Below are 26,916 nucleotides of genomic sequence, written 5' to 3' on the forward strand. Positions count from 1 at the left end.
AGCCTTTTTTGCAATTCTGACCACTGTCACATTATGCATTAATAACTCTGGGATGCTTTTACCAATTATTCTGATTTCGTGACATATTCTACTTTAACATAGTGGTAAATTTTTGTCGTTACTTGCATCCTTTCTTGGTGAATAATCCCCAAATTTCATGAAAATTTAGCATTTTTCTAACTTTGAAACGCTCTGCTTGTAAGGAAAATGGATATTGCAAATAAATTATATATTGATTCACATATACAATATGTCAACTTTATATTTGCATCATAAAGTTGACATGTTTTTACTTTTGGAAGACATCAGAGGCCTTTAACCCCTTAACGACCAACGACGTATAGTTACGTCCTTGGCCGGCTCCCGCAATATAACGCGGGGTCACGTGGTGACCCCACGTCATATCGGGTCGGTCCCGGCATGTATCTGAAGCCGGGACCTGGGGCTAATAGCAAGCGGCAGCGATCTTCGACAAAGTTGAATGCCGCGTCTAAACCGAAAGTGAAAGTTGCCCGGCTGCTCAGTGGGGCTGATCGGGACCACCACAGTGAAAATGCGGTATCCCGATCAGCTGGGACACGAGCGGAGGTCCTCTTACCTGCCTCCGGCGTGTCCCCTCGGCAATTGATTGCTCCAAGCCCGAGATGCAGGCTTGAGCAAGTACAGCCGATAACCCTGATTAATGCAAAGCTTTGGCTTTGCAGCGAACAGGGTATAAGATCAGTGTGCGCAGTGTTATAGGTCCCTATGGGAGCTATAACACTGCAAAAAAAAGTGCAAAAAAAAAAGTTAATAAATGTCATTTAACCCTTTCCCTAATAAAAGTTTGAATCACCCCCCTTTTCCCATAAAAACAAACATGTAAATAAAAATAAATATAAACATGTGTGGTATCGCCGCATGCGTAGATGTCCGAACTATAAAAATATATCATTAATTAAACCACACGGTCAATGGCGTACGCGCAAAAAAAATTCCAAAGTCCAAAATTACGTATTTTTGGACACTTTTTATATCATGAAAAAATGAATAAAAAGCGATCAAAAAGTCCGATCAATACAAAAAATACCGCTAAAAACTTCAGATCATGGCGCAAAAGATGAGCCCTCATACCGCCCCATAAGCGGTAAAATAAAATAGTTATAGGGGTCAGAATATGGCAATTTTAAACGCATAAATTTTTCTGCATGTAGTTATGATTTTTTACAGAAGTACGACAAAATCAAACTTATATAAGTAGGGTATCATTTTAATCGTATGGACCTACAGAATAAAGATCAGGTGTAATTTTTACCGAAAAATGTACTGCGTAGAAACAGAAGCCCCCAAAAGTTACAAAATGGCATTTTTTCTTCAATTTCGTCACACAATTTTTTTTTTCCGTTTTGCCGTAGATTTTTGGGTAAAATGACTGATGTCACTGCAAAGTAGAATTGGTGGCACAAAAAATAAGCCATAATATGGATTTTTAGGTGCAAAATTGAACGGGTTATGATTTTTAAAAGGTGAGGAGGAAAAAACGAAAGTGCAAAAACAGAAAAACCTGTGGTCCTTAAGGGGTTAAAGTTCAGCAGCAATTTTCTAATTTTTCACTAAATTTTTCAAATTGGTGAGCCTTAACACCTTACAGGTGTTTGACGACTTTTCGTTAAAGCTGGATGTGTAAATGAATTAATTTTTTTTCACTAAAATTCTGGTTTTCCCTCAAATTTTAAATGTTTACAAGGGGTTATAGGAGAAAATGCCCCCCAAAATTTGTAACCCCATCTCTTCTGAGTATGGAAATACCCCATGAGTGGACGTCAAGTGCACTGCGAGCGCACTAGAATGCTCAGAAGAGAAGAAGTCACATTTGGCTTTTAGAAAGCAAATTTTGCTGAAATGGTTTTTGGGGGCATATTGCATTTAGGAAGAACAACCAGAACAGCAAAAAAAAAAAAAAAAAACAACACATGGCATACTATTTTGGAAACTACCACACCCCTAAAGGAACGTAACAAAGGGTACAGTGAGCCTTAACACCTCACAGGTGGTTGACAAATTTCCGCTAAAGTTGGACGTGAAAATGAAAAATTAGATTTTTTTTCACTAAAATGCTGGTTTTACCCCAAATTTTTCATTTTCACAAGGGGTAATTGGAGTAAAAGCCTCCCAAAATTTGTAAGCCCATTTCTTCTGAGTATGGAAATACCTCATATATGGATGTAAAGTATTCTACGGACGAACTACAATGCTCAGAAGAGAAGGAGCGCCATTGAGCTTTTGGTGAGAGAATTTGGTTGAAATAGACATATGACCCTATTTTGGAAACTACACCCCTCACAGAATTTAACAAGGGGTGCAGGGAACATTTACACCCCACTGGCATTTGACAGCTCTTTGGAACGGTGGGCTGTGCAAATTAAAAATGTATGTTTTCATTTTCATGGACCACTGTTCCAAAAATCTGTCAGACACCTGTGGGGTGTAAATGCTCACTGTACCCCTTATTACAATACATGAGGGGTGTAGTTTCCAAAATAAGGTCACATGTGGGGGGGGGGTGCACTGTTCTGGCACTATGGCGGCTTTGTAAAAACACATGGCCTTCAATTTCGGACACATTCTCTCTCCAGAAGCCCAATGGCACTCCTTCTCTTCTAAACATTGTAGTTCGCCCGCAGAACGATTTACATCCACATACGGGGTATGTTCTTACTCAGAGGAAATGGGGCTACACATTTTGGGGGCCTTTTTTCCTATTCTCCCTTGTGAAAAATGTAGGGTAACACCAGCATTTTAGTGAAATTATTATTTTTTTTTTCCATTTTCACATCCAACTTTAACAGAAATTTGTCAAACACCTGTGGGGCGTTAAGGCTCACTTTACCTTGTTACATTCCGTGAGGGGTGTAGTTTCCAAAATGGGGTCTCATCTGGGTATTTATTGTTTTGCGTTTATGTCAGAACCGCTGTAAAATCAGCCACCCCTGTGCAAATCACCAATTTAACCCTCAAATGTACATGGCATGCTCTCACTTCCGAGCCATGTTGTGCGATCGCAGAGCACTTTACGCCCACATATGGGGTAGTTCTGTACTCAGGAGAAATTGTGTTACAAATTTTGGGGGTCTTTTTTTTCCTTTTACCGCTTGTGGAAATTAATAGTATGGGGCCATCATGTTAGTGTAAACATTTTTTTTTACACTAACATGTTGGTGTAGACCCCAACTTTACCTTTTCATAAGGGGTAAAAGGAGAAAAAGCCCCCCAAAATCTATAACACAATTTCTCCCGAGTACGGAGATACCCCATATGTGACCCTAAACTGTTTCCTTGAAATACGACAGGGCTCCGAAGTCAGAGAGCACTATGCGCATTTGAGGACTAAATTAGGGATTTGAGTCTGCCACAAAAATACCCTACGGCAGTGTTTCTCAAACAGGGTGTCTCCAGCTGTTGCAAAACTCCCAGCATGCCTTGACAGTCAGTGGCTGTCCGGCAATACTGTGAGTTGTTGTTTTTCAACAGCTGGAGGCTCAGTTTTGGAAACACTGCCGTACAATACGTTTTTTGTTTTATTTTATTGGGGGGGGGGGGGGGGGGACTGTGTAGGTGTATGTGTATATGTAGTGTTTTACATATACACATACTTCGCTGGGAGTTTGAGCTGCGGTGGAAAATTTGCTGCATCTCAAACTTGCAGCAGAACTCTCTATAAACCCGCCCGTGTGAATGTACCCTGTACATTGGCACAAACCTCCAGCAGTTGCAAAACTGCAACTCCCAGCATGCACTGACAGACCACACATGCTGGGAGTTGTCGGTGGCGGCGACAGGAGCAGCAGGATCGGCAGCAGCAGCGGCGGGTTGTAGTCATGCAACAGCTGGAGTCACATATTTTCTATGCACAGCATGCACAGACTACCAAAGGGCATGCTGGGAGTTGTAGCAGTGTGCCTCCAGCTGTTGCAAAACTACAACTCCCAGCATGCCCTTCGACTGTCAAGGCATGCTGATTGTTGCAGTTTTGCAACAGCTTGAGACACGTTGGTTGTGAAACAGAGTTTGCTACCTAACTCAGTGTTTTGCAACCAGTGTGCCTCCAGCTGTTGCAAAACTAGAACTCCCAGCATGTACAGTCTCTCAGTGCATGCTGGGAGTTGTATTTTTGCATCAGTTGGAGGCACACTGGTTGCAAAACACTGAGTTAGGTAGCAAACTCTGTTTCACAACCAACGTGTCTCCAGCTGTTGCAAAACTGCAACAATCAGCATGCATTGACAGTCGAAGGGCATGCTGGGAGTTGTAGTTTTGCAACCGCTGGAGGCACACTGCTGCAACTCTCAGCATGCCCTTTGGTAGTCTGTGCATGCTGTGCATAGAAAAAAATGTGACTCCAGCTGTTGCATAACTACAACCCCCAGCATGCACAGACTACCAAAGGGCATGCTGGGAGTTGTAGTTGGAACTCCAGCTGTTGCAAAACTACAACTCCCAGCATGCCCTTTGGCTGTGCATGCTGTGAGTTGTTGCTAAGCAAAAGCAGGTGGTGAACAGGCCTCATGCTGTATCCTGCCACCGGGACCGCCACCGCTGCTGCTGACGATCCTGCTGCTCCTGTCGCCGCCACCAATCCCGAGGGGCAATAATAAAGACAATAATGAAGGTCTGAGGATACATCACTGCGGTCTGCAGCTCCAAAACACGAACAGACCATTTGATTATCTCTTATATAGGCAGAGTCTAGTATTGTTCATTTATGTACTTGCTTTATTTGCTGCCTATATGGTTTATATGCTGCTCACACATAACTTTTTGCTCTAAAGCGACCACAATCATCTTTTTACCCGTGATGAACCGTATGTTACTGTAAATTACCCAGTTACGGGGAAACGCATCGGGTGAGGATGTAATATTGGGGATTGTTCCTACAAATATCGCACTTTGTGTATTGACTGTGAATTACTGTTTTTATGGGGATTTATATACTGTATTCTGTAATATGCTATTTGTAATAAAAGGAAGTTATTTTAGCTATTGGAGATTTTGATTTGTTAGTTCGAGCTAGCTATAATTTATCTATATATCAGTGATTTGAGATAAGACATTCACACGTCCTACAGACCTACATGGTATTCTTATCTCTCTAATAAATTTGGATGTCTAGGTAGGTTCCAAGAGGTCTATCAGAATCCATGTTTTAATTATTATATGTGTCACACCTATTAACTCCTTGGTGATGAAGGTCGTATACATACGCCCTCGCGTCCCGTAACTTAAGGACGGAGAGCGTATTCCATACGCCCTCCGTATTTCCGATCAACGCAGCTCGCCGGGCGGTGATCGGACCGGGATGACAGCTGATATCTATCAGCAGGCATCCCGTGGCAATGCCTAGGGGGGTCCTGAGACCCCCCATGTCGGCGATCGCAGAAAATTGCCGGTCAATTCAGTGAATCGATCGCCCGGAAAATAAGAATGATCGGAGCGAGGTGGCAGTGTTGCCACCCCCTCCTATCCCCTGCCATTGGTCGATCAGGCTGACGACCAATGGCAGGTGGGGGGCGGGGGGGTTAGAGTTCATTTCCCCCGCTCTGCCCAACTGTCAAAGTCGGGGCAGAGTGGGGGGAACAAGGGCGGCGATGGGGGAGGCGGCATCCTGGAGCAGCGGCTGCAGCAGGAGGAGTGCAGCTGGAAAGAGCGCGTGGAGAAGGCTGCAGTGAAGAGTGCGGTAAGCTAAGTTATCTTCTCTGTGGCCTTCTAAAAGCTGCAAAACTACAACTGTCAGCATGCACTGACTGTCTGGGCATGCTGGGAGTTGTAGTTTTACAACATCTGAAGTGGCACAGTTTGGAGACCACTATATGGTGGTCTCCGTACCGTAGCCCTCCAGATGTTGCAAAAGTACAATTCCCAGCATGGCCAGGCAGTCAGGGATGCTGGGCATGTATTTCTGCAATATTTGGCCCTTCATATGTGGCAGAACTACAACTCCCAGCATGCCTGGACAGTCAGGGCATGGTTGGAGTTGTAGTTTTGCAACATCTGGAGGGCTACAGTTTGGAGACCACTACTTAGCGGTTTCCAAACTGTTCTTCCCCAGTTGTTGCATAACTACAACTACAAGCATGCCCAGACTGTCCAGGCATGCTGGGAGTTGTAGTTCTGCAACATCTGAAGGGCCAGATATTGCAGAACTACACGCCCAGCATCCCTGACTGTCTGGCCATGCTGGGAATTGTAGTTTTTCAACAGCTGTAGGCACACTGAATTGGGAAACACTGAGCTAGAGTCTGTTTCCTAACTCAGTGATTCCAACCCGTGTGCCTTCAGCTGTTGCAAAACTACAACTCCCAGAATGTACTGACAGGCCGTACATGCTGGGAGTTGTAGTTTTGCAACAGCTGGAGGCACACGGGTTGGAATCATTGAGCTAGAGTCTTTTTTCTAACTCAGTGGTTCCCCACCAGTGTGCCTACAGCTGTTGTAAAACTACAACTCCCAGCATGTACGGTCTGTCAGTGCATTCTGGGAGTTTTCATTTTGCCACAGCTGAAGGTTTGGGGTGCCCCTACATGTGAATGTACAGGTTACATTCACACGGGCAACTTTACAGTGGGTTTCCTTCTACAAGTTTGAGCTGCGGTAAATTTTCCGCCGCAGCTCAAACTCCCAGCGGAAAACTTACTGTGAACCCCCGCCTGTGTGAATGTACCCTAAAAACACTACACTACTAAATAATAAAAAGTAAAACACTACATATACACCCGTCCTCCCCCCTCCCCAAATAAAAATGAAAAACGTCTCATACGCCAGTGTTTCCTAAACGGCGCCTCCAGCTGTTGCAAAACCACAACTCTCAGTGTTGCCGGACAGCCATAGACTGTCCTGGCAGGCTGGGAGTCTTGCAACAGCTGGAGGCACCCTGTTTGGGAAACACTGCTGTAGGGTTTTGGTGGAGACAAGCCCCATCCTTGTAACCGGGTCCACCCCTATTGCAAATTCCTTATTTAGGCCTCAAATGCACATGGCGCTCTCTCACTTCAGGGCCCTGTCGTATTTCAAGGCAACAGTTTAGGGCCACTTATGAGGTATTTCCGTACTCGGGAGAAATTGCATTACAAATTTTCTCCTTTTACCCCTTATGAAAAGGTAAAGTTGGGGGCTACACCATCATGCTAGTGTAAAAAAATGTTAATTATTACACTAACATGCTGGTGTTGCCCCATACTTTTCATTTTCACAAGAGGTAAAGGGAGAAAAAGACCCCAATTTCTTCTGAGTACGGAAATACCCCATATGTGTACGTAAAATGCTCTGCGGACGAACTACATGGCTCAGGAGTGAGAGTGCGCACCATGTACATTTGAGGCCTAGATTGGTGATTTGCACAGGGGTGGCTGATTGTTACAGCGATTCTGACATGAACGCAAAAAAACAACACCCACATGTGACGCCATTTTGGAAACTACACTCCTCACAGAATGTAACAAGGGGCATAGTGAGCCTTAACAACCCACAGGTCTTTGACAAATTTTCGTTAAAGTTGGACATAAAAATTAAAGATTTTTTTTCCCTGAAATGCTGGTGTTACCCAAATTTTTCATTTTCACAAGGGGTAATAGGAAAAAAGCCCCCCAAAATTTGTAACCCCATTTCTTCTGAGTATATAAATACCCCATATGTGGATGTAAAGTGCGCTGCGGGCAAACTACAATGCTTAGAAGAGAAGGGGCGCCATTGGGCTTTTTGATAGATAATTAGGCTGGAATTGAAGGCTGTGTGTGTTTACAAAGCCCCCATGGTGCCAGAACAGTGAACCCCCTCCACATGTGACCCAATTTTGGAAACTACACCCCTCATGGAATGTAACAAGGGGTGCAGTGAGCATTTACGCCCCACAGGTGTCTGACAGATTTTTTGAGCAGTCGTCCGTAAAAATGAAAAATTTAATTTTTCCTTTGCACAGCCCACTGTTCCAAAGATCTGTCTAATGCCAGTGGGGTGTAAATGCTCAATGCACCCCTTATTAAATTCTGTGAGGGGTGTAGTTTACAAAATAGTATGCCATGAGTTTTTTGTTTTTTTTTACTGTTCTGGCATCATGATGGTTTACTAAATGGGACATGCCCCCAAAAACCATTTCAGCAAAATTCGCTCTCCAAAAGCCTAATGTTGCTCCTTCCCTTCTGAGCCCTCTAGTGCACCCGCAGAGCACTTTACATCCACACATGAGGAATTTCCTTACTCGAGAGAAATGGGGTTACAAATTTTGTGGAGCCTTTTCTCCTATTACTCCTTGGGAAAATGAAAAGTTTGGGGTAACAGCAGCATTTTAGTGTTAAAAATCTAATTTTTCATTTTCACGTCCCACTTTGATGAAAGTTTGTCAATCACCTGTGGGGAGTTAAGGCTCACTGGACCCCTTGTTACGCGTCTTGAGGGGTGCAGTTTCCAAAATATCATGCCATAGTTTTTGTTTTGTTTTTTGCTGTTCTGGCACCATAGGGGCTTCCTAAATGCGACATGCCCCCAAAAACCATTTCAGCAAAACTTGCTTTGCAAAAGCCAAATGTGACTCCTTCTCTTCTGAGCATTGTAGTTTGCCCACAGAGCATTTTAGGTCCTAACATGGGGTATTTCCATGGGGTTACACATTTTGGGGGGCATGTTCTCCCATTACCCTTTGTAGAAATGGTAAATTTGGGGGTATAAAACTGCACTTTAGTGAAAAATTTTTTTTTTTTCATTTACACATCCGACTTTAAAGGGGATAGGGGATAAGATGTCAGATCACGGGGGTCCCGCTGCTGGGGACCCCCGGGATCTACCATGCAGCACCCACCTTTAGTGGCTTCCGGAACCGCTGGAGGTCCTCAGGCTGAGGCCATCTCGACCACGAGGACGGAGCATAGTGACGTCACGGCTCAGCCCCATGTGATGTCACGCTCCGCCCCCTCAATGCAAGTCTATTGGTGACAGCCATCACGCCCCCTACCATAGGCTTGCATTGAGGGGCCGGAGTGTGACATCACACAGGGGTGGAGCCGTGACGTCACTTTGCTCCGTCCCCCTGATCGCCAGCAATCAGACCCGGAGCGAACACGCTCCGGGGACTGATTCTAACGGGGTGCGGCGTGGAAGATCACGGGGGTCCCCAGCGGTGGGACCCCCACGATCAGGCATCTTATCCCCTATCCTTTGGATAGGGGATAAGATGTCTTTACGCCGGAGTACCCTTTTAACGAAAAGTCGCCAAACACCTGTGGGGTGTTAAGGCTCACTGGAACCCTTGTTACGTGCCTTGAGGGGTGTAGTTTCCCAAATAGTATGCCATGTGTTTTTTTTTTTGCTGTTCTGGCACCATAGGGGCTTCCTTCCTAAACGTGACATGCCCCTCAAAAACCATTTCAGCAAAACTTGCTTTGCAAAAGCCAAATGTGACTCCTTCTCTTCTGAGCATTGTAGTTTGCCCACAGAGCATTTTAGGTCCTAACATGGGGTATTTCCATGGGGTTACACATTTTGGGGGGCATGTTCTCCCATTACCCTTTGTAGAAATGGTAAATTTGGGGGTATAAAACTGCACTTTAGTGAAAAATTTTTTTTTTATCATTTACACATCCGACTTTAAAGGGGATAGGGGATAAGATGTCAGATCACGGGGGTCCCGCTGCTGGGGACCCCCGGGATCTACCATGCAGCACCCACCTTTAGTGGCTTCCGGAACCGCTGGAGGTCCTCAGGCTGAGGCCATCTCGACCACGAGGACGGAGCATAGTGACGTCACGGCTCAGCCCCATGTGATGTCACGCTCCGCCCCCTCAATGCAAGTCTATTGGTGACAGCCATCACGCCCCCTACCATAGGCTTGCATTGAGGGGCCGGAGTGTGACATCACACAGGGGTGGAGCCGTGACGTCACTTTGCTCCGTCCCCCTGATCGCCAGCAATCAGACCCGGAGCGAACACGCTCCGGGGACTGATTCTAACGGGGTGCGGCGTGGAAGATCACGGGGGTCCCCAGCGGTGGGACCCCCACGATCAGGCATCTTATCCCCTATCCTTTGGATAGGGGATAAGATGTCTTTACGCCGGAGTACCCTTTTAACGAAAAGTCGCCAAACACCTGTGGGGTGTTAAGGCTCACTGGAACCCTTGTTACGTGCCTTGAGGGGTGTAGTTTCCCAAATAGTATGCCATGTGTTTTTTTTTTTGCTGTTCTGGCACCATAGGGGCTTCCTTCCTAAACGTGACATGCCCCTCAAAAACCATTTCAGAAAAATTCACTCTCCAAAATTGTTGCTCCTTCACTTCTGAGCCCTCTACTGCGCCCACCGAACACTTGACATACACATGAGGTATTTCCTTACTCAAGAGAAATTGGCTTACAAATTTTGGCGGGCTTTTTCTCCTATTACCGCTTGTAAAAATGTAAAAACTGGGTCTACAAGAACATGCGAGTGTAAAAAAAAAAAATGAAGATTTAGAATTTTCTCCTTCACTTTTCTGCTATTTCTGTGAAACACCTAAAGGGTTAACAAACTTTCTGAATGTCATTTTGAATACTTTGAGGGGTGCAGTTTTTACAATGGGGTCATTTATGGTGTATTTCTAATATGAAGGCCCTTCAAATCCACTTCAAAACTTCAAAAATTTTGTGAAAAACTGGAAAATTGCTGCTGAACTTTGAAGCCCTCTGATGTTTTCCAAAAGTAAAAACATGTCAACTTTATGATGAAAATATAAAGTAGACATATTATATATGTGAATCAATATATAATTTATTTGGAATGTCTGTTTTCCTTACAAGCAGAGAGCCTCAAAGTTAGAAAAATGCTAAATGTTCACTTTTTTCATCAAATTTTTGAATTTTTCACCAAGAAATGATGCAAGTATCGACAAAAATTTACCACTAACATAAATTAGAATATGTCACGAAAAAACTGTCTCGGAATCAGAATGAAAAGTAAAAGCATCCCAGAGTTATTAATGCTTAAAGTGACAGTGGTAAGAATTGCAAAAAATGCTCTCGTCCTTAGGGTTACAATGGGCTCCGTCCTCAAGGGGTTAAATTATGGCTCCATACGTCGTGTATAGAATGTGGGTTTAAGAACAGTTATTGACAGTTAACCCTTAAGGGTAATGATGCTAATTACTTATGCAATTGCACCCCCTAGGGTATGAGTAGTTGACATTACACCGACAGGAAAGGCATTATGGGTGATATGCTCAACGCATTCTGGGTATTATAGTGATGTCACAGTCATTACCATATGTACACGGCCGACCTACATTCATTGGGGAATTCCAATTTAGGAGAGTGTTTCTAACTAATTAAAAAGTCTGGTAAACCAGATGTTAGGGATACTGTACTGTAGACAGTGTGCTGTAAAGAACACACAAAGACATAGGAAAGATGTCCAAAAAGGTGGAAACGCCATATGAGATTCCAGCAAGCGGACTGATCACATGGTACCAGACCAATGGCTATCCATGATGAGGAGATGGACTGCTCAATTTTCCTAGGACTAGAAGCGAGGTTCTGACATAGACTTGGTAAGAGACACAAAAATGGTATTCCATTTAATTAAGACCAATTTGGATAATGTGGATGGAATTATACCATTTAGATTGGCGAATAAATTAATTAAATAAAACAATTAATTATCTCCAGATTGAGATTATAGTTTTAGGATATTGTGACACTTCATTCTACCTGCTGAAGAATCAGGACTCATAATCTATGAAAACATAAAACTATTGCTTAGACATATTGTTAGAATTCCTAATTGCCAAACAAAGTGTTATAAGTATATTTGCCACACAGGAAACTTGCTTCAAGTTCTTCCTCCTAAAATATAGTATAGCGAGATCATAAAACTCTGTTATATTCTTCCATGTTTATATCCATATGGATTTGCCCATTCTTGGAATCATCTGATTTGTAGTTGGTTAGAAGGGGGCGGAGAGTGTATTTAGCATTCCATATTGATGTCTATGATTAGATATTGCCCATCTTAATTTCATGAGGTTCCTCTGGATAGTGATATGTAACCTTTTTCTTATATGATATTCCTAACCTAGTAGCTTTTGTTTTATTGTAACAAGTTACTTACTACTCACATGTATTATTCTACTATATGTAGTCAATTAACAAGTTTGTAATGTTTACTAAAATCTAATTGATATTCGTTTGCATATATCATTGTGTTTATTACTCATTTATGTTTATAATCTTATAGCCAATAAATCTGCATACTTTTATAATATCTGTGTATTATTGTATATTGCAAAACTACATCCTTAAGCGTCAATGTCATCCCGTCATGAAAAGAAATTGTTGAAATCCGAGGAAATTTGTCTTTGTCTAAAATTCACGAGGTCATAATTTTGATATTTTTGATAATTTTCAAAATTTTTCATAATTAATATTTTTATTATCATAATTCACAATTGCGTTATTACCGCACGACAGAAAGGAAGCCAAAGGAGCATGACAGATGTGGAATAGAAGCTGCGACACACCATAGGAATCTTGCAGGACCTGTCCTTCTATCCTCCTCTTCACTGCTGTCACCAGAGATGAAGAACGTACTGATCAGTGATCATGCTTTAGCATTGTGGCTACAGTGCTGCATTTAACAGTAAGAGGGAGTCAGATATGAGGAATTGCATATACTATCTACCTAATTGTTCTTCCACAAGTTGACAAAATGCTATTTTTTTTAAAGCCGAGGAACGTGCTCTCGAATCACCCAAAGTGCAAGAAAAAGTGCAAACGTGTTACACTAAAAAAAAACGTGCACAAAGGATGCGGTCTATCTCAAGCCCTTCTCCGATAGGAGAGAGGCCCCCCAACAAACCTTACCCTTCGCCTCCGCACCAAAAGGTACCTGCGAGGTTCCAGGTTCGATGTCCCTTTTCGCCGAAGCTACTAGGGGACCACAAATGCTCCCGGCATCCCCCTTGGCGTTAGCCAAGGTATCTGCCCGCAGAGCCGATAACGGTAGGTACCCTGCCAAAGCAGGAGTACCCGGGGTGTTTGCAGGGAGGTGCGGAACCTAATGGCCACACACACCTCCCCTAGACCGCCAGGAGGGACACCCAGAAGGGCTACCGCATCCTCACAAATCCTGTGAACACACAACACGCAAAAAGTGACACAGTGAGACAAAAATAAATAAATAAGTGAATGTGTGCAGATATACTGCCCGGACATCCGGCCGGATCTATAAAAATTTCTCTGATCCTAGCCAGAAGGCCGGGAATCAAGAGGTGAGTGCCACAAGGTGAAGTTATGGTGCCCGTGCTTCAACTCAGTGAGCCAGTATTCCCAGTGAGTTTCGGCACCTCGGGGTCACCACTCCCCGAGGCACAAAAGTACCTCGGCTCTAGACCCTCTCAGCCTCATGGCGAGACCCGGAGGGAACAGGTCACATTGGGGCAACCGTCGAGCTGATTCCTCAGAACCAGCCTGGGAAAGCCCTGGTACACCTGCATCCTCCATGCAGCACCCATCCCACCAGCATGAAAACTGATAAGAACAGATACTACACTTGATCTTCGCCAAAAGGCCGAGAAGTTGACAAAGTGCTATATGTCTCATGGTCTCTATCCTATCCACATACTATAGTAATCGGCAGGAGTATTGTAGGGATAAGCCATGCATAACTGGCTTATCCCTTGACTGGTGGAGGGTTAAAAACACTCCTCTGAGTTAGGCTGACCCCCTCCCCCCTGTGAATTCTGCCCAGCAACTTTAGTTTGGTATCTCCCATATAGAGGGCCCTATCAGGGGGCTTTTGATGTTCCCTCCCCTCAATTATATGGAGGTTCTCCCCCCCCCCCTTGCTTGCCATTCATCCCTTTGACCCAGAGATTTGTCCCTCCCTCTCTGTTTTTATGTTTGTAAGTCACTGCTGGCGGAGAAATGAAGAGGATGCGGGTCATCCTGGGTAGACCTGTGCTCCGGTGGGTGTGACAGTACCTCCCAGAGTGCCAAGATGCCATCGGTGCTTTTTTGTTGATATGTTTTATAGTTATTTATTGTTATTTATAAATAAAAGCTGTGGCCGACTTCCACCCACATAAAAAGTTAAATTGTTGTTCGTCTTTGATTTTAGTAAGTAAGGAGAGGGGTTATTGGTTCAGTAGCAACGAGTTATGTATGGGTCTCAGCAGTCAGTAGTAGTACTTTTTCACATAAGCAGATTGAATGTGCAATAAGCCCTATATGTCTCCAGTCCTAATAGTGACACAGTATGGTAGTCAGGAGGAGGATAGTTGTAGTAGTACTTTTTACATAAGGTGATTGAATGTGCAGTAAGTCCACATTCAATCAGTAGACGCATGGATTATCTTTTTTTTTTTTTTGGTTCACTATACTCGAAGATAGTGTCAAATTGGGTCAATGCATCATGCGAAAGAAGATTAGCTTTAATTAAATATTATATGCACTGAAAGTATTGAGTAATACTAGTGTGGCCATCAGGGGTGTTGCAAGGTCTTTAAAAGACCGGGGCATTACCACCACAGACCATGCAAATCTATATATATATAAATATATATAAATATATATATATATATATATATATATATATATATATTACACTATTAGAAGCTCTGGACAGGATAATGGGACCCAGGTGACTGCGGTGCTGAGTTCATTTGAAATATAGAATCCAATACAAGTCCAAAACACTATATAACACTCACCATTCGTAGTTCGGCATAAATAACTGTTCTTTATCAAAGCTTCAGTAGTCGCATAAGAACGATACACCTGGTGCAGGAAGGGAAAGAGAGCAGCCAAAACCGCAAGCAGGAGCGCAGCAAAGGAACGGCAGACTGTTTTGTGTCAGTGGCGCTTCATCTAGTTCATTTTTACCTTCAAGGGGTACTACATTATAAAACTTTTTTTTTTTAAATAAACTGGTGCCTGAAAGTTAAACAGATTTGTAAATGACTTTTTGAATTTCTTTTCTGTCTGACCACAGCGCTCTCTGCTGACACCTCTGTAAATGTCAGGAACTGTCCAGAGCAGGATAGGTTTGCTATGGGGATTTGCTCCTGCTCTGGAAAGTTCCTGACATGGACAGAGGTGTCAGTAGAGAGCACTGTGGTCAGACAGAAAATAAATTCAAGAAAATAACTTCCTGTGGAGCATAGAGCAGCTGATAGGTACTGGAAGGATTACGATTTTTAAATAGAAGTAATTCACAATTCTGTTTAACTTTCTGGCACCAGTTGATTTAAAAAAGTATATATATTTTTCACAGGAGTACCCCTTTAACCCCTTAACGACCATGGACGTATATGTATGTCCTGGTTTGGCGGTACATCCCGCACCAGGACGTACATTTACGTCCTGTGTATGACCACGAGCATCGTAACAGTGCTCGCGCCATACACGGCAGGTTACGGCTGCTAGCAGCAGCCGGGGACCTGCCGGTAATGGCCGGCATCCGCAATCGCGCGGATGTCCGCCATTAACCCCTCAGTTGCTGTGATCAAAACAGATCACAGCATCTGCGGCAGTGCGGTAGTTTGAATGGATTATCGCATCGCCCACAGCGCTGTCGCGGTGATCCAATTATACAGCATGGCGCTGGAGGTCCCCTCACCTGGGTCCGGCCATCTCCCAGGGTCTTCTGCTCTGGTCTGAGATTGAGCAGACCAGAGCAGAAGATCACCGATAAAAAAAAATTTACCCCCAAAAAGCGTAAACATTTTTTCTTTAATAAACATATTTGGTATTTCCGTGTGCGTAAATGTCCAAACTATCAAAATATAATGTTAATAATCCCGTACGGTGAATGGCGTAAACGTAAAAAATTTAAAAAGTCAAAAAATGCTGCTTTTTTGTCACATTTTATTAAAAAAAAAAAAAAATTATCTAAAAGTTTTATATATGCAAATGTGGTATCAATAAAAAGTACAGATGATGGCGCAAAAAATGAGCCTTCATACCGCCCTATATACGGAAAAATGAAAAAGTTATAGGTGGTCAAAATAGGGCAATTCTAATTACTGATTTTGTACAATAAGTTTTAGATTTTTTTTAAGCGGTACAAAAATATAAAAGTATCTAGCCATGGGTATAATTTTAATCGTATTGACCCACAGAATAAAGAACACATGTAATTTTTACCGTAAAGTGTACAGTGTGAAAACAAAACATCCTAAATGTGCAAAATAGTTTTCATTTAAATTTCCTCCCTAAAATTTTTTTTTGGGGGGTTCGCCGTACATTTTATGGTAAAATGAGAGGTTTCATTACAAAGTACAATTGGTCACGCAAAAAACAAGCCCTTATATAGGTCTGTAGATGGAAATATAAAAGCGTTATGGATTTTAGAAGGCCAGGAGGAAAAAACGAAAAACGCAAAAATAAAATTGGCCTGGTCCTTAGCATTTTCGTTTTTTTGCTCCTTGCCTTTAAAAAATCTTAACTCTGTCAATTTGGCACCTAAAAATCCATATGATGGCTTATTTTTTGCGCCACCAATTCTACTTTGTAATGACATCAGTCATTTTGCCCAAAAATCTACGGTGAAACAGAAAAAAAATCATTGTGCGACAAAATTGAAAAAAAAACGCTGTTTTGTAACTTTTGGGGGCTTCCGTTTCTACGTAGTAAATTTTTCGGTAAAAATGACACCTTATCTTTATTCTGTAGGTCCATACGATTAAAATGATACCCTACTTATATAGGTTTGATTTTGTCGGACTTCTGGAAAAAATCATAACTACATGCAGGAAAATTAATACGTTTAAAATTGTCATCTTCTGACCCCTATAACTTTTAAATTTTTCCGTGATCTGAAGTTTTTAACGGTACAATTTTTGCATTGATAGGACTTATTGATCACTTTTTATTCATTTTTAAATGATATAAAAAGTGACCAAAAATGCACTATTTTGGACTTTGGAATTTTTTTGCGCGCACGCCATTGACCAAGCGTTTTAATTAATGATATATTTTTACAATTCTGACATTTCCGCACGTGGTGATACAATATATGTTTATTTTTATTTACACTGTGTTTTTTTTTTATTGGAAAAGGGGGGTGATTCAAACTTTTAATAGGGGAGGAGTTAAATGATCTTTCTTCACTTTTTTTTTCACTTTTTTTTTTTTGCAGTGTTATAGGTCCCACACTGCACACACTGATTTTCATCATTGATCACTGGTTTCTCATAGGAAACCAGTGATCGACGATTCTGCCGCATGACTGCTCATGCCTGGATCTCAGGCACTGAGCAGTCATTTGGCGATCAGACAGCGAGGAGGCAGGTAGGGGCCCTCCCGCTGTCCTGTAAGCAGTTCGGGATGCCGCGATTAGCCGTGGCTATCCCGAACAGCCCGACTGAGCTAGCCGGGAACTTTCACTTTCGCTTTTAGCCGCGCGGCTCAGCTCTGAGCGCGCGGCTAAAGGGTTAATAGCGTGCGGCGCCGCGCGCTATTAGAGGCGGGTTCCGGCTTCACTATGACGCCGGGCCCGCCGTGATATGACGCGGGGTTACTGTGTAACCCCGTGTTATATCAGGAGAGCAGGACCAAGGACGTACCGGTACGTCCTTGGTCCTTAAGGGGTTAAGGTGAAAATAGGCTTGGTCCTTAAGGGGTTAATGACCAAGCCCCATTTTTCTAATCGGACCTGTGTCTCTTTAAGTGGTAATAACTTTGAAATGTTTTTTTCTGAGCAAAGCGATTTTGAGAGTTTTTTCGTGACATTTTGTACTTTATATTAGTAATACATATTTGTTGCTACAAGCAGCTTTTTTGTGAAAAACTCCAAAATATTGTAAAAAATAAAAAATAAAACTTATTTTTTTATGGCATTCACTGTGCAGTAAAAATAATGTTATCTTCATTCTGTGGGGCATTATGATTATGGCAGTTATTATGATTATGCAATACCTAATTTATACAGCTTTTTATGTTTTTCCTTTTCACAATAAAATCCTTTTTTTCCCCCTCTTTTTGTGAGTAGCGATGTTCTGACAATTGAATTTTTAGTCCGATTGCATTGTGTGAGGGCTTATCTTTTTTGGCACAAGTTGTGCTTTTATTGGTGTACTGTATTTTATTATTTTACAAGATGAATTACGAAGCCAGAAAAAAATTATATGTGTGGCAAAATATGGAATTGAGCAATTTTGTGGAGCAAAGTTTTTTTTTCAGAGCTCACAATATAGTAAAAGCGACATGTTTACTTCATTCTATGGGTCAGTACGATTCCAATGATACCAAACCTGGATGATTTCTGTTTTATGTATTTAAAATAAATTGCAAACGAAAAATAAATAAATACTCTTTTTAATGCCGCGTTCTGACTCCTATAACATTTATATTTTTCAATCTACGGAGCTGTGCTAGGGTTTATTATTTGCGTCATGAGATGTAGTTTTTAATGGTACCAGTGCAGTTGTGGCTTTTTGATCCACTTTCTATAAAAAATGTATTTATTTTTTTTTGTAGTGTGATGTAACCATAAATAATCAATTTTGGCGTTTGGAATTTTTTTTATGTTTACTCCATAACAACGTGTGGGATAATAAACATTAGGTTTTCAAAGATCGGACATTAGTGCACGTGATACCATATATGTAGTGTTTTTTTTCTAAATTACATTTATAATTTTTTGTTAATGGGAAAGGTGATGATTAGTAAATAGAGGTGGGACCTCATGCATTTTTTTACTTTTTTAACTCCTACACAGAACCGTACATTTACAGCGCCTATGACTCCCCAGCTATTGCAAAACTATAACCCCCAGCATGTCCTCACTGTCAGGGCATGCTAGAAGTTGTAGTTTTGCTAATGCCACCGCGTGGTGGATGGGAGGGGGGGGACATGTTTTGATCAAAAAGTGCGCTAAGAGCCTTCATTTTTTGACCAAGAGTGCTGCTGCAATCTTCTTTTTTTGTATACTCTGTATTTGCCATAGCAGCGTGCACCCGTATATTAGGTAGTTGTGCTGGCTATTTTTCTTTTTGCTTGTTTGTACAACTCAGGGGGAATGGCACCCTCTTTAGCTGTGCACCCCTCCCCCTTTTTCACAGGAGGTGTCTAAAATTGTTAAAGGGGTTCTCCGATGCGTACACATCTTTGGATAGGGGATAAAATGCCTGATCACGGGAGTCACGCCGCTGGGGACCCCCGTGATCTTGCACGTGGCACCCCGTTTGTAATCAGTCCCCGGAGCGTGTTCACTCCGGGTCTGATTACGGGCGACCACCGGGCGGGCGGCGTGTGACGTCACGCTCCGCCTCTCAATGCAAGCCTACGGGAGGGGGCGTGACAGCTATCCCGCCCCCTCCCGTAGGCTTGCATTGAGGGGCGGAGCATGACGTCACATGGGGCGGAGGCGTGACCTCACACGCCGCCGGCCTGGTGGTCACCCGTAATCAGACCCGGAGCGAACACGCTCCGGGCACTAATTACAAACGGGGTGCCGCGTGCAAGATCACGGGGGTCCCCAGCCGCGTGACTCCCGCGATCAGGCATCTTATCCCCTATCCTTTGGATAGGGGAAAAGATGTGTAAGCACCGGAGAACCCCTTTAATGTATCCAGCATGTCACCCAGTCAGATGCTATATGCCCAACAAAGGTGAGTGGTTATGAGTGTTAGGCTCAGAATTTGTGTTAGGGTTTAATGAGGCCACCTCCGCATGGGGTTGAAACCCTGCCAGTATTTTACAGGCACAGCCGGTATTTTCATTCTTTTTCCGGGCTGTGCCGGTAAGTTTGGATGAAAAATACCAGCCATGCAATGGCCGGTATTTTTCATTCACTGACAGGGGCGGACTGAGCAGAATCCCCAGACAGAAGAGCGCTTCTTTCATGACCTGCAGGATGCCGCACTCCAGTTTCAGCCCCCGACACAAAATCCTATCCCCCAGCCCCAGGAAGCTGCCTCTTTAAGACCTGCAATGCTTTCTGGGAACAGAAGTGCCGTGCGCACGTCTGCTCCCTCCCCCGACGTGTCCCTGCCTCATGTGCTCCGCGTCTTCTGAGGATTTATGGGTGATAAATTCCTCCCCAACCCCCGGACATTCCTGGACCTGGAGCCGCCCGGGGAGAGGAGAAAGTAAAGACAAGAGACTGGTGAGCTGGTGAGACCTCTCTGCAAAACTGTGTATTTAATGCAGTGTTTCCCAACCAGGGTGCCTCCAGCTGTTGCAAAACTATTACTCCCAGCATGCCGAGACAGCCTTTGGCTGTCCGGGCATGCTGGGAGCTGTAGTTTTGCAACAGCTGGAGGCACCCTGGTTGGGAAACACTGATTTAATGTTTAAATGTGTGAAACTATCTGCTGAGCTGTATATCTAAATCTGTCATGTGGGATGCTGTCGGCTAAGCCTGTGTATCTAATCCTGTCATGTGTGATACTGCCCGCTGAGTCTGTGTATCTGAATCCATTATGTGCGATACTGTATGCTGAGCCTGTGTATCTAAATCCATTATGTGCGATAGTGTCTGCTGAGCCTGTGTATCTAAATCCATTATGTGTGATACTGTCTGCTGAGCCTGTGTATCTAATCCTGCCATGTGGGATACTATCTGCTGAGCCTATGCATCTAAATCCGTCATGTGTGATACTGTCTTAAACCCCTCATCCCTCATCCCCTGTGCAATCGGGCCCCTCCCCTTTTGTAGATCTACCCCCACATAGCCACACCCATGACCGGTATTTTTCTGAAGGAAAGATGACAACCCTATCTCCGCGTGGTGGATGCGGGGGGGGACACCTTTTGATCAAAAAGTGCGCTAAGAGCCTCCATTTTTTGACCAAGTGTGCTGCTGCAATCTTCTTTTTTTGTATGTTTTGCTAATGCTTGCAGGCAGCGGGGAGATGTTACAAAGGCTGGCTGTGCTGTTGTAAAACTACAACCTCCAGCATGTCCTCACTGTCAGGGCATGCTGGAAGTTGTAGTTTTGCTAATGCTAGAAAGCCACAAGTACGGGGCTGCTTTGTTGGGATACAGCAATCCTCAATCTATGACTCCCTTGCTGTGGCAAAACTACAACCCTTACTGTCACGGCATGCTGGGAGTTGTAGTTTTGCCAATGTTAGCAGGTGGAGGAGAGATGTTACAGGGGATGGCAGCGCTGTTGCAAAACTACAACCTCTAGCATGTCTTCACAGTCAGGGTATGCTGGGAGTTGTAGTTTTGCCTATGGTAGCGGATGGAGGAGGTGGCAGGGAGATGTGCTATGTGGGGACGATGTGAGCAGCGGGGGATGTGCGGTGCAGTGCAGGGACGACAGAGAGATGTGTGGCGCGCTGGTGTGAGTGACAGGAGTTGAGCAGCGCAGGTGGAAGTGAGCAGGTCAGTGGAGCACTCCTTCTGCCTGCACTCCCCAGTCCGTCTGTGGAGGTGAAATGCCGTTCTTCGTGAGAAGCCCGAAAGTTTGAAATCTTCTGAGACTGCTGCTAGGCGTGGTCTGGTGTGCCTACACGCAGCACTTCAAAACGTAACGTTAAAGGGGTTATCCACCATAAGGCGATTTTAGTACGTACCTGGCAGACAGTAATGGACATGCTTAGGAAGGATCTGCGCTTGTTTTGGGGCTAAATGGCTATGTTGTGAGATTACCATAATACTGTGGCTAGCTTTTTGTGAACTGGCATTTCCTTTTTGAGTTTTCCTTTTTTGACTACAAATCCCAAATTCCATTTTCCTCCCTCCCACACATCAGCCACCCCACCCATTGAAACATAAATGAGCTGCATCCATTCAAAAGACCTGTGGTTTTCAATCAGGGTGCCTACAGCTGTTGCACTAGTTGCAGATTGATATATCTCCCACCAAGCGATAACTCCACCCATTGAAGCAGACAGGCTCCCTGTCATCAGTTGACTAGTGAGTCAGGTCTCGGCCGCATTGCAACCTGGGAAAAATCAGACAACAGTCATTTTGTATGCTGTTAAAAGTAAATATTGGGGTGAAAATCACAGAAGAATTGTGAGAAAACAGTCACACACAGGTGCAGACACTATATTATGAACTACACTAACTTTACAGCCCCTGTAGCATAGGCAAATAAAAAAATATGTCTTAAAGCAGAGGTGGCAAAAAACAAAACACTGTGGCAGCCTGAGATCCGGGACTGAGGGCCTGATACCAGGGGCTCCAGCCCCAATAGCCCCCCCCCCCTCCAGCAATGCCCCTGGTGCCCATATAGTTATAGTATATCAACCAACTAACTTAGCATCAATTTTTAATCTGCTATTCTTCCTGTCCTTATTAGGTCTATTAACCTCCAATACATAAGAGACTGTAAGATAAGGAAGTGCTGCAAAATAGTGGTGAGTGATGTAGGGAGTCAGTAGTGGCTTATAGTTTAAGTTTTTTAATGTACATTTGTTTTTACTCTCCCTAATAGGGCAATTATTAACCTCCAGTGGTGCGGTTGTGAGAACAGATAGAATTATTCAGATTCTGAATTCTATCTTCACCTAAACTATTAACGCCACTACTGACTCCCATGACTCACCACTGTTTTGCAGCCCTTCTTCACTTTGCATTCTGTCAGGCACATGTGACCTCTTCACTACTACTCAGCTCAGAATTCTCTCTGTTCTCGCAACCAAACTACTAGTGCTTAATTATTGCCCTATTGAGGATAGTAAAAACAACAGCAGATTAAAAACTGTGCATGAGGACATGCTATCTTTTTTTTACACTGCAATGGGAAGATTTTGTAATCATGAGACTTCTCCACTTGTTTTCTAAAGGTTAGTGTACATGTTCTTGTAAAGAAAGCTTCCTTTTTTGTTATCGTGCATATTTATCCAATTAGTTGATTAATCAAATCAATAATCAGCCAACTAATCGATTTTACAAATAATTGTTAGTTGCAGCCCTAGCATTATTGTGCATGCAATTACAGCTTCAGGTGATGTACTGGTGATGCTCAAAGATGTCCCCTCAGGTGAAGCTCTACCCACTCCTCAGAATGTTTAGACAATTTCAGATAGATGGTATAGAAGCAAATTTTGTACAGAATTGCACCAAATATTTCCCAAGTTACTAAAAGTGGTTAGTAAGTATGTGGGAATGTATATTTCTTGTCAGTTCGTTTCTAATATTCTTGGATACTAAATTTCCCATGTATCTATGAGGTAGGAACTTCTCTTCTGACTAATATATTGTAAGTAAGTATAATATATTGTATAAGGGTTATTAGTAACCTTTATCTGTGCTATCAGCTATATTCTATGTATAGTGAGTGGTTCTTACTGATTTACACTGGAGTCTTGAATAAACAGACCAGATATCTGTGGTAAATCATGACCAGTATGGTAGTGTCCATCCCTCAGGAATATATATATATATATATATATATAGATATAGATATATAGTAGTTAGGAGTAGCCGTATTAGTCCAGTGATGCAAAAAGCAAAATCATCGGTAGTTGCAGTAATACCTTTTTTATTGGTATATTTTATTCATTTTTATTTATTTAATTGATTTTGTAGACAAGATTTCGGGATCCCTCCCTTTATCAAGTCATAAGCATTATGACTTGATACAGGGAGGAATCCCGAAAGCTTGTCTCTACAAAATCTTGTTAGTCCAATAAAAAAGGTATTACAAGATACTGCAACTACCGGTGATTTTGCTTATATATATATATATATATATATATATATATATACACCATCAAGCTATACCATAGGATACCACACCACCCTATGGATATCGTGTAAGCAGGCAGATGGTAAAATGGTAGATAAGAGGTACGTAGCACTGAGGCTTCTTGCCTCAGTTATACAAGACTGGAGTTTGGGTCCGGGTTTTGGGAGTGACTAAAGGTTCTGGTCATAAAGTCTCTCCAATACTCTAGTTCTGGTGTATGTGTGTTGCAGTCCTGAACCTGATCTCACAGGTGTGTGAGCACTTCCAGTGAGCAGTATAAAGGAGTTGCTCTGAAACAACCATTTTATGTCTGTTTTGTTTGATACTGATGGGATTGAGCCTGCCAAGTTTTGGGTGAGAAGCTCAGAAGTTTATGTTTATGTAAAGGACATTTAAGTTCTTGTTATACTGGAAGCAGAATTTATTGCTGTATGTGAATTATTACAATAATAACCTCCCTGTTTTGGTTGCTTGCTTGCTAATAAGACTGTCCCATTCTACTGTGTGTGTACATATTGCTTGCTAATAAGACTGTCCCATTCTACTGTGTGTGTATATATTGCTTGCTAAAAAGACTGCTTGAAGGGTCCCATTCTACTGTGTCTGTCAATATATATATACATATATATATATATATATATATATATATATATATATATATATAGTCAAAGCAATCACACATAGGCTTCCACGGCAGTGTTTAAAAGTGGCCACTTGTCCCTTTCACAAATCTAGGCTTAAATGGGCACTGTCACCAAACCATTTTTTTTGATGTGTTGTAGTACTCATGTACTACAACATATCTCTAATATAGATCTATTATTATTTTTTTCCATTAGTTTAGTTTATTTTGAAAACCGGCCACTAGGGGTCTCCCTCCTAGTGGACGTCTGCAGGCTGGCGTGACATCACGCATGAATTTGGACCGATGCCAGCCGGGCATCGGTCCTTATTCATTCAGCCTGTGCTCGCTCGCTGCCTGTCAATCAGACAGGCGGAAGCGAGCAATGAGAGCGCATTGGCTCCCTGGCCTCACCCGCCTCTCGGCATATACGTGGCGCTGCTGCTGCTCGAAGCAGCACTAGGGTATATCGGGATCGGGGAAGTGGTTGTTAGCGCCGCGGCCATAGCAAATTTATTGTTTTCTGCGGGGGCGGCCGCCCGGGGGGTGGGGTTATGTTGGGTAGGTATGATTAGCGCCGCGGCCATAACAAATTTATTGTCTCTCTCGGGGGCTGCACAGGGTGCCTCCTGCTGTTTCACCACAACTCCCAGCATGCCCTGACAGCCAATAGATGTATGGCAAAGCTGGGAGTTTTAGCGATGAAACAGCTGGAGGCACCCTCTGTATATGAACCAAGGGTGGAAGTGCTGGGGAAGTCTGCCTGCTGGGGAAGTCTACCTGCTAGTGAGCACACTACCAGGCAGACAAAAAGGCATTTTTTATATAGTAAAAAAAAAATAATTAAAGCAGGGAGGGGGTTAGGGAGAGATGGGCAATAGGCGGGGACAGAAGAAAAAAAAAAAAAGGATGGTGGGAGCTACCTTTTAACAGCCTTATTACTTGTGGTGGTGGCAATAACACATTGCAAGGCTTACTCTTATCTCTAGAGCAATGCGGCTTTCATGAACGACTGGGGGAGCAGGGAGAGTGAGCCCTAAGCTGTCCCTAATAAACCCTCTCCCTGCCTACTTGCCCATCCGGCCTTCCCGGTGGTTCGACAACCATGGTGCCGGTCCCTACCTGAGCTAAAGTGCAGAGGGAGTAAAACAAATAATAATATACATAGTCAGTCACAGGCCAAAAACAGTTCGGGAAAACTACCAAACAAGCAGATATACAAGACAGATAATATACAGGCAAACAGGGCAGAATATAGTGTACTAACAAACAGTTCAGAAACCGGACTGAAGATAAATGGCAAATATGAATACATGAACTAGACAAGGTATAGAATTAGTAAACAGCAGAAACTAGGAAATGCAGGGGATGAACAGAAGAACTGAATGTTAAACACTAAACTGATCAGGAACATAGAATACTATTCACACTGGAAACATACAAAGAACAAACTAGACTCCCCACTCCAATCATGGTGTAACAACAATACTAACTCCAGATAGACTTCTAGCCAGCAGGCACACTCAACCGTGTGATCAGGATACTGGCCTAGAAGGAAACAAATATATTACACAGAACACTAGACTGAGAAACGGATGAATCTGAACAGACTCCACAAAACCAAACTTTACAACGTGAAGGAACACAGGTCAGGATACAAGACAGGATATATTCAAACTCACAGTGTGAACACAGATTAAGAAACAAGGCACAAGCAGAACAATAATCCTAAAAACAGACAATTGTACTTCAGATTAAAATCTACAATAAACAAGAAGATTAAAGGGGTATTCCGGTCCAAAACATCTTATCCCTATCGAAAGGACCCCCGCCATCTCCCTGCAGCAGCCCGCATTCTATGCGTAGCTGCGTCTGCAGTTTCGGAAACCACAGGCTTCCGAGACGAGGATGTGATATCACGCTACGCCCCCTCCATTCATTTCTATGGGAGGGGGGGGCGTAATGGCTGAAACGCCCCCTCCCATAGACATGAATGGAGGGGGTGTGGCGTGACGTCACATCTCCGTCTCTGAAACCCGGCGGTTTCTGAAACTGCAGACGCAGCTACGCATAGAATGCGGGCTGCTGCAGGGAGATCGCGGGGGGTCCCAGTGGTGGGCACCCCGCGATCAGACATCTTATTCCCTATCCTTTCGATAAGGGATAAGATGTTTTTGCCCGGAATACCCCTTTATCCATGGTTAAAAACTCAGAAATATCACAATATAAATACAATGCATGATTAAGCAGACATGGATAGAGTAGCACTATATCTAAGGTGCATGATAAAACATAGTCAAAGTATTTCAATCACCAGCCACCAGAGTGCAGAAGAACTAGGGTTTTAAAGCCACACCCGAGCTGCAATAGGATGAGAAACTTAACTCTCCCAAGCACAGGAAGAATTACACAAAAACTGCCCAAACACAAAAAACTGTGTCTGAGCAGACCCCCAAGGCATAAAAACAAAAAAACAGGCTTGAGTTGAACCATAGCTACTGCAATATAACTAAGCCTATAGGGTGAAAAAATTTACAGATAGAATACATCTCAAAGGGGACCTTTCATCTAAATTTTTTTTGATATACTATAGATTAATGTATGCAGAATAACTTTCCAATAACATGCTATTAAAAATATGCTTTTTTCTATTTA

General features: G+C 43.1%; 1 protein-coding gene and 1 pseudogene across 20 annotated transcripts in view; both read right to left on the minus strand.

The window, feature by feature from the left end:
• PHLDB1 (pleckstrin homology like domain family B member 1) overlaps positions 1 to 26,916 on the minus strand; it is a 727,524-nt gene that overhangs the window by 87,820 nt on the left and 612,788 nt on the right. The gene's annotated exons all lie outside the window — the stretch shown is intronic.
• LOC130294696 (U2 spliceosomal RNA) lies at positions 13,413 to 13,571 on the minus strand (annotated as a pseudogene).

Source organism: Hyla sarda, chromosome 10 (assembly GCF_029499605.1).
Source record: "Hyla sarda isolate aHylSar1 chromosome 10, aHylSar1.hap1, whole genome shotgun sequence".
Taxonomy (NCBI): domain Eukaryota; kingdom Metazoa; phylum Chordata; class Amphibia; order Anura; family Hylidae; genus Hyla; species Hyla sarda.